The sequence below is a fragment of the Lathyrus oleraceus genome, chromosome 2 (genome assembly GCF_024323335.1).
Source record: "Lathyrus oleraceus cultivar Zhongwan6 chromosome 2, CAAS_Psat_ZW6_1.0, whole genome shotgun sequence".
Taxonomy (NCBI): domain Eukaryota; kingdom Viridiplantae; phylum Streptophyta; class Magnoliopsida; order Fabales; family Fabaceae; genus Lathyrus; species Lathyrus oleraceus.
Genome location: NC_066580.1, coordinates 451872882 through 451882244, shown reverse-complemented (window position 1 = coordinate 451882244; position 9363 = coordinate 451872882).

The window sequence follows — 9363 nt, the reverse complement described above, 5'->3', positions numbered from 1 at the left end:
TGCAATCATCTTCTTCTTTGGTTCCCTTTTCAGATCAATACCACATCCTTCCAAGATTTTGGTGATTATCCTAGCATAGGGTAATCCACCAGTTAGGGATTTTTGATGCTTCATGTGGTACATGATGGTATATGCCCAATTAACCCGAATCTTGTTTTTGATAGAATACATAAGTTGTAATTCCATATCACCAATTTGAGAGTGATTTGAGTCTTTAGGCATCAAAACATAAGAAATCAAGTAATGAAGTGTCCTATCACTTACAATCAAATTCTTTGAAAACAAAAGTACCCAGGAAGAAGCTGGATTCTTCTTGTCAAGAATAGCTTGTTGAGAGACACGAAAAATATGAACAAGCACTTATCTAAATGACACATATTTAATTAAAAAAATATGAAACGATCAGGTGTAATCGATTACCCTATGAGGTGTAATCGGTTACACCATAAACAGAGACATAAGAGAATCACGTAAATAGGGATGTAATCGATTACACCCAAAATGGTAACCGATTACATCAAAAACATAAATAGTAGTGAATCACATACTCAGGGATGTAATCAATTACACCCCAAGTGGTAATCGATTACCTTAAGAGAAAAAACAGTGACTTCAACAAGATCACCATGCAATGACTTTTAAAATGTCAACAATTACATATGATCTAACATATCCTTTGGCAACTTTATTTGAAACAAACAAGTTACACAAACATTGTAAGGACACACAAAATTGATTTTTCTTCAAACTCATGCAAGAAAACACATACATACATTTAAAAATAAAAGATATTGGGCAATAAGAGAGTGTACCTTTGTATTTGAGTTGATTAGTTTTTTGAAGAATCAAATGTCACAATCATCTAAAATTCCAAGTTCCCTTTGAATTTTGTAAAAAAATTCTCGTGCCAATGGTATTGTGAAAATCTCGGCGAGTTAATTATGAGTATCCACAAATGTGACTTCTACATCTCCTTGAAGCACGTGATCACAAAGAAAATGATATTGAATGTCAATATGTTTGGTTCTTGAGTGCATGACCGAATTCTTTGTAATATTTATCGCACTTGTGTTATCACAACATAGAGGAATGCATCCAAGATCTAGTCCGTAGTCACGAAGTTGTTGCTTAAGCCAAAGTATTTGAGCATAACAACTACCTGTTACTATGTATTTAGCTTCGGCAGTGCTAAGGGAAACACATGCTTGTTTCTTGCAATCCCACGATACTAATGCATTTCCAAGAATGTGGCATGGACCACTAGTTCTCTTTCTATCAGTTTTACTTCCTGCATAATCAACATCAGAATAACCAATTAAATTTCAAATATAACCTTTAGGATACCATAGGCTGACATTCGTTGTTACTTTGAGATACTTCATGATCATTTTAATAGCGGTGAGATGCGATTCCTTTGGATTGGCTTGAAAACACACATAAAGACACACACTGAACATTATATCAGGATGACTTACCGTCAAATAAAGTAAGGAACTAATCATACCTCGATACTTTGTGATATCAATTGAAACACCTGATTCATCTTGATCAATATAAGATCCAGATCCCATTGGAGTAGACATTGCCTTGCAACTATCCATGTCGAATCTTTTCAACAACTCTTTACAATACTTTGATTGGTTGATGAAGATGCCATCCTTTAGTTGCCTAATTTGGAGTCCAATAAAATAGTTCATCTTACCCATCATGGACATCTCGAATTCTCCTTGCATCATTAATGAAAATTCTTCACATATTTCTTTGTTTGTTGAGCCGAATATGATGTCGTCAACATAGAATTGAACCAATAAAGTGTTACCTTTTATTTTCTTAATAAACAAGGTCTTGTCAACTTTACCTTTTTCAAATCCCTTTTCACAAAGAAAGTTGCTGAGACGATCATACCATGCTCTTGGTGCTTGCTTTAGGCCATAAAGAGCTTTCCTCAACTTGAAAACATGTGAAGGATTCTTGAAGTCTTCAAAGCCCGGGGGTTGTTTGACATAGACTTCTTCATTGATGTAGCCATTCAAGAATGTTCTCTTGACATCCATTTGGAATAACTAAAAGTTTAATGAACCTGCATAAGCAAGTGATAAACGGATAGCTTCTAACCTTGCAACTGGAGCGAACATTTCTTCAAAATCAATGCCTTCCTTTTGATTGTATCCTTGGGCCACCAACCTTGCTTTGTTTCAAACAATTATACCATTCTCGTCAAGCTTTTTATTAAACACCCATCTGGTACCTATGATGTGTTTACCACTTAGCCTAAGGACAAGTTCCCAAACTTGATTCCTTTCAAATTGGTTTAACTCTTCTTTCATAGTAACTATCCATTGGTAATCTCCTAAGGCTTCATCAACTTTGGAAGGTTCAATTTGTGAAACAAATGCCATATTCAAGCATGCATCTTTGAGGTTTAATCTTGTTGCAACGCCTTGACTAATATCACCAATGACTTTATCAATTGGATGATCTCTATGAGTTTATCATTCTTTAGGTAGATCATTATCATTTGACTCTTGTTGAATTGGTTCTTCATGATGTTTCATTTGATTAACATTGATGCCTTTGAAAGTATCTTCTTGAGGAACATCTACATTATCATCATCATCACAACAAACAACATCCTCCTTGGGAGGGTTAGTTTCATCGAAACAAACATGCATAGATTCTTCAATAGTTAAAGTTCGTTTATTATAAATTCTATATGCTTTACTAGTGAGAGAATAGCCAATAAAAATACCTTCATCGGACTTTTCATCAAACTTACCAAGGTTGTCTTTGTCATTGTTTAAGACAAAGCATTTGCATCCAAATATATGAAAGTAAGATATGTTTGGTTTCCTTCCTTTAGAGTTCATAAGGTTTTTTTTTTCAAGATAGGTCTAATAATAATTCTATTACTTACATAGCATGTCGTGCTTACCGCATCCACCCAAAAATACTTTGGAAGATTTGAGTCGCTAAGCATTGTTCTTGCAAGTTCCACAAGTGACCTATTCTTTCTCTCCACCACTCCATTTTGTTGAGGAGTCCTTGGTGCCGAGAAATCATGAAAAAATCCATGTTCTTCGCAAAACTCTTTGAAGAGTCATTTTGGAATTCTCACCATGGTCGTTTCTTATGTAGGAAATAGTTAGAGATTTATAATTTGGATTTGCTTAGCATACTTATTGAATGCTTTGAATGCATCACTTTTCTGTACCAAAAATAATGTCCAAGTATATCTAGAGAAATCATCAACAACAACTAAAGTGTATACATTACCTCTTAAGCTTCTTGTTCTTGATAGACCAAATAAGTCCATATGCAACAATTGTAGTGGACTTGAAGTGGACACCACATTCTTTGATATAAAAGTTGATTTGGTTTGTTTTTCCTTTTGACATGCATCACATAATGTATCTTTGACAAACTTTATCTTAGGAAATACAATAACAAGATCATGCTTTATTAGTTTATTCAAATGTTCCATATGAATATGAGCAAATCTTTTGTGTCAAAGCCATGACTCATTATTGTTTGCCATAAGAAATTTTACCTTCAAAGACACATCATCAAGGGAAATCATAAATATATTATTAAATCTCGTACCTTTGAGTTTTACCTCATGTGAGACTTCATCTTCAATTAAGCATTCATCCTTGGCGAACTTGATTTTGAAGCCTTTATCACAAAGTTGGCTAATACTTAGAAGATTGTGCTTTAGTCTTTCGACATAAAGGACATATTCAATAGCTGTGAAAGGTGGTGCTCCAACTTTGCCTATACCAAGAATTCTCCCTTTGTTGTTATCTCCATATGTGACATAACCCTTGGCCTTTAATGCTAGATTTGAAAATTTGTTAATGTTTCTCGTCATATGCTTGGAACAACCACTATCAAGATACCAAAGGTTTGATGTGGTTTTCAAGCATACCTACAAAATAAAATTACGTTTTGTTAAGTACCCAAATTTCTTTGGGTCCTTCATAATTAGTGTCTTTCTTTACCCATACGTAATGCCCACTTGCTATGCTAAAGTTTCTAACATAGCATGCATTAGGAGTATGACCAACTATTCCACAATAAAAATAAGTAGGTTCAAAATTACTTCTATATCTAGGAACATAAGATTTCTTTTTAGAAAATCTTTTCCTTTTAGGATAATGATAAATATCTTTTGGATTGTTCACTTTCTCTTTGGATGGTTGGTCATTAGCTTTAACAAAGATAGTTTTATTAGAACTTAGTTTGGAAAACTTTGAATAACCAAGTCCACTTTTTTCATTGGAATATATTTGTTGACTAAGGACACCTTCCAACCCAATTTGTACTTTCTCATACTTTTCAAGAACCCTTTTTAATTGGACAATATGGAAGGAAAGTAATTCACATTTTTTACATACAAAATTCTGTTTTTCACTAATCACCTTTTATTTTTCATCATCGACATCTTTTTCCATTGTCACGACTTTTTCTTCTAGAGATTGAATTAGTTTCTTTTGAGATGATATAGTTTTATACAAAAAATTTCATTCTTTAAAAAGTTCATTTATAGGACCTTGTGCATCACTATCATAAATAGAAAAATTGTTACTAACCTCATCTTCTTCATCGTCAGGATGGTGTGAAGCCATTAATGCTAAATTTGCACATTCGTCGCTTTCCGATCCGGATGAAGAACTTATCTCATTATCTTCCCATGCAACATACACCTTTTTATTCTTGAATTCCGTATTACCTTTAAAGCCACCTTTCTTGGAGAGTTTCAGACAATCCAGCTTTATATGACCTTGATTTCCATATTTATAGCATGTGACATCTTGTGTAGATGTGAAAGCTTCCCTTTTCCTGAAATGTTTATTTCTTTTTGCATAAAAGGATTTGTCATTTTTACCAAAGAACTTACCAAACCTTTTAACAAGGAGCATGAAATTTTCATCTTCCTTCAGTGCGCCATCATCATTATCTTCCTTAGAGTCTACCTTCAAAGTAATTCCTTTGGATTTCTTCTCTTGACTTTCATGCTTTTCAAGTCTTCCAAGTTCAAGTTCATGTTCTTGGAGTTTTCCGAATAATGATGCGGACGTCATAGTAGAAAGACTTTTCTTCTTCGATATGACCGTTACTTTTAGTTATCATTCTCTAGTCAAAGATCTTAGCACTTTAAGGTTGAGATCATTATTTGTAAAGGTCTTTCCGAGAGCAATTACATGATTCGTCAAGTGAATATATGTTTTATGCAATGCAAAAATGGATTCTCCGGGATGCATTCTAAACATTTCATATTCTTGACTCAATGTGTTTAATCTGGATCTTTTAACTTCAGCGGTTCCTTCGTGAGTTTCCACCAAAGTGTCCCATATTTCTTTTGCCGATTTACATTGAGATATACGGAAGAACTCGTCCATACTTAATGCACTTTGAAGAATATTGATAGATTTCTTTTCATTAAGTATTCTTTTCTTATCGTCTTCATCATATGAACTTTTACCCTTTAGAGTGCCAACACCATTGACCACACTAGTTGAATTATGTGGACCATTTTCAACGGTTTCCCATATACCATCTCGTTGTGCTTCTAAATATGCTTTCATGCGGATTTTCCAGAAGTCAAAATATTCTCCAAAAAATAGAGGGGGTTTGTTGCTACTACCACCATCTTTAAAATCCGGATTTACGCTTGCGGAAGCCATTTTCTAGATCTGAGGAGTAAGTTACCAATAACCTTCTCTGATGCCAATTGTAGGTTGAGTATGCGCCTAAGAGGAGGGATGAATTAAGTTCTTTGAAAACTTTTTCTGGTTTTTATGAAAACCTGTTCTTTCTTTTCTAGTTTGGTTATGCAATGAATGGTAAAGTGCATAAAGTAAAGAACACAGAGAGATATCCTGGTTCCCCTCACAGATCAAGAGTACTCCAGTCCCCTTTCAACATGAAAGAGATTTTACTATTGTGAGAACTTTTACAAGACTCTTCCTAGTCTTTCTATATAAACACTAACAATCATACCAAGAAAAATCCTCTTGGATCTTTCACCAAGTTCAAAAAGAGAACAATCCCCCCTTTTAATGAACCTCTTGTTTCCAATAATCCTGGACAACAAGGAAAAAAAATAATAGTATGAGTTTTTATAAGTTTTTGAAAAATGGAATAATTTATCAATCTATTGATTGATCTTCTCCTTTAAAGTAATCAAACTTCTTTATGACAAACAAGTGCTCTAATGATGATATGGATGAAACTATATGAATGTGTATGAAAAATCTGTGTAAAAAGTTTCACCATAAAATTTAATCAATAACACTTGAAATAATTTGAAAATATGATTGAAGAAGATTGTTTGAAAATATTTGTGAAAAGGAGGTGTGTTCAAATTTTGCATAAATATGTTATATATAACCCTTAGACACCTCTCTAAATGGTTATGATACATGAAAGGATGTCATGCTTCAAGAACACATTTCAGAAAGAGTTTCCATGAAAGAATGCAATGTTTTCTGCCATTGGTTCAGTGGTAATCGATTATCCAATATGGTGCAATCGGTTACACCTGAGCCAACGTTTAAAATTTTGAAAAAATGAACTGTGTAATCGATTACCTAAAAGATGTAATCGATTACATGCTGTAAAATTTATCACACAGGGCAACACCCATAATTGGTAATCGATTACATGCTGTAAAATTTGTCACACAGGGCAACACACATAACTGGTAATCGATTACCTTAATACTGGTAACCGATTACCTTAATACTGGTAACCGATTACCACACAAGCAGAATGACAAAATGCATTTGAAAGTGAAGTGTAAGGGCCAAATGAAAAGTTTAAGAGGCCTAAACAACCAAGATATGTATTGATGAAAAAAACTAGAGCACTTGACTCATCATAGAGAGATTGAGAACTTAATACCTTAACACTTTGATCAAATCAATAGCAATCTTCAAGACTTTGAAATGCTTTTGAAAGTGAAGCTTATGCTTGAGTCTTGAGGCATTCCTTTTGCAATGAATATTTGCTTGTCGAGCATGTCTTCATCAAAACACTTTGAGAAGTTTGTCTTCACAAACACTAATGCGCATAACTAACAAATGGTTCCCGCTGAGTACAACGAATGTGAGGGATGTTAATACCTTCCCCTTGCATAATCGCCTCTCAGATCCTAAATTGACTGCGACGACCATGGTCTTTGTCGTTCTTTTAGGGGTTTTATCGATTTTTTCCTTTTCCTCTTTGGAAATAAATAAAGTTCGGTGGCGACTCTGTTAAATCCATTATGCGAGCGTGCGATTGCACTTTGTGAGGTCGTGTTCTCATTTTCCGAGGTACGACAACAAATGACTCATTGAAATATTCAGCATTAAGCTCATTTTGAAAAGCTCTCATGAACATCTCCTAGTTAAGGTTTATCACTTTGATGACGACCTCAATGAATCTCACCAGGTATTTTTGGAGTATCTCACTGTCCCTAACGTACATAAAATAAACTGATGGTGGACACCTTGCGGTATTTGCTCGCTAAGAACTAGTAAATAAACTTTATACAAATATTTTGATAGTTGATCATAAAGAACATGAGAATATTTGTGTACCAACACAAGACCACCTCTTTCAATATTCTAGGAAAAAACTTACACTTAAAAGAGAGTCTCTCAAGTGTATTTATGTATTGATTCTTGGAATAATTAGATTATTCGAGTTTCAAGAAAAATAAATAATAATATGATGATTTTATTCCTTCCAATCCTATTTATAAGAGATAAGTTATTTTTTAAATTCATTCAACAATCAATATAAACAATCTAATAATATAATAAATATGTTAATTATTTAATTAATTTACCTCTTATAAATAAGACGAAATGAAATATTTGAAAATACTTCCTCAAGATATATTCAAATTTACATCATCACATACTTATTAGATGAAGTATTCGATTACATACTACTAACACATTTTGACAAAAATATTTTGATGTTGTCAAATTCATTTAATATTGATAAATTTTTAATTTTTTATATCTAAACACACCATTACTACTACTAATTAAAATGAACACTTTAATAATTTTTGTGTTATTTTCTTGTACTGACCTAGGGGATAGGGAACTATTTAGCAGGCATAGGTGGACCACGTTCGCGTGGTTGAGTCTACGCCGCATAAATGGACTGTAGTATCCGTGATTAAGCAAGCTATAGTGCACAACTGTAAGAATGCCAATTGTTAACCAACAAGTCATCTGCGATTCGTGAAGGAGAGATGTGTTAGGCCTCTGATGGCATGTTTCCTATTTCAAATAACTTGATTTTACACGCTTTTGTGGTGATACATAGGAGTAACATACACTTTTGAAATGCCAGAAATGGACTAACTCATAAGGGATTATTAGATCTCTTGAGTTTGTGCAAATATATCAAACTCTATGAATCTTTTAGTACTAATTAGATTGCCTAAATTTAATGCTATTTATGATTTGGATATATGTTGTGAATAAGGTTAGGTAGCAAAAGAATGCTAATGGTACAAACCATATTATTCTTAATTTTGTTAATTTTGGGTGTGTTTGTTTTATTTCAAAAAAATAGATTTTTTAAAATTACTTTTAAAATATTACAAATTTTTATATATTTATTATTTTTAATTAAAAAATTAAGGTTGAAATCATATAAAATAAATATATATTATTTATTGAAAATCAAAATATAATCGAAATCGTAATTTTTTCAAAAATTATATTTTAAAAATATTTTTTTATGAAAAACTATTTGAAATAGCTTTAAAATTAAATATTTTTTTTTTAAAATTTTGATGTCTAATTTTTTTTAATAAAAGAATGAAATATTTAAAATAATATTTTAAGAATAATTATTCAAACCAAATTTTTATTTAAATTTTTTATAAAAAATTTCTTTATAAATATTTTTTACATAAAATTATATTATACTATTAAAATAATTTTAAAAAAATGTATTTTTTAATCACTAAAAATTAAACTTGGTTATTTAAATAATTTAATAATTTTTTTTAATTTTTTATTTTTTAAATAAATAAATAATTTGTTACGAGTTACCGCATCATACCGTCTATGTTTTAATAAAACTACCAATTGACGTTATTAATAGTTCTGTTACTTATATAGATTTCATAAAGTTAGCATTTTGTTCTATTATTAATATTAAATATTTTTATATAAATATTAAATGATTATCTCTTCTAAGATAAATTTGTAAAACTTCTAATTAATAAATTTATTACTTGACGGAGATAGTAACTGTTATGCATGAGAATAATTTGATTTACTTAAAAGAAATGATATGTTATTAAATTGTTAAATATAATGGTTTTAATATCTAATTTTCGGCGGAAATAAA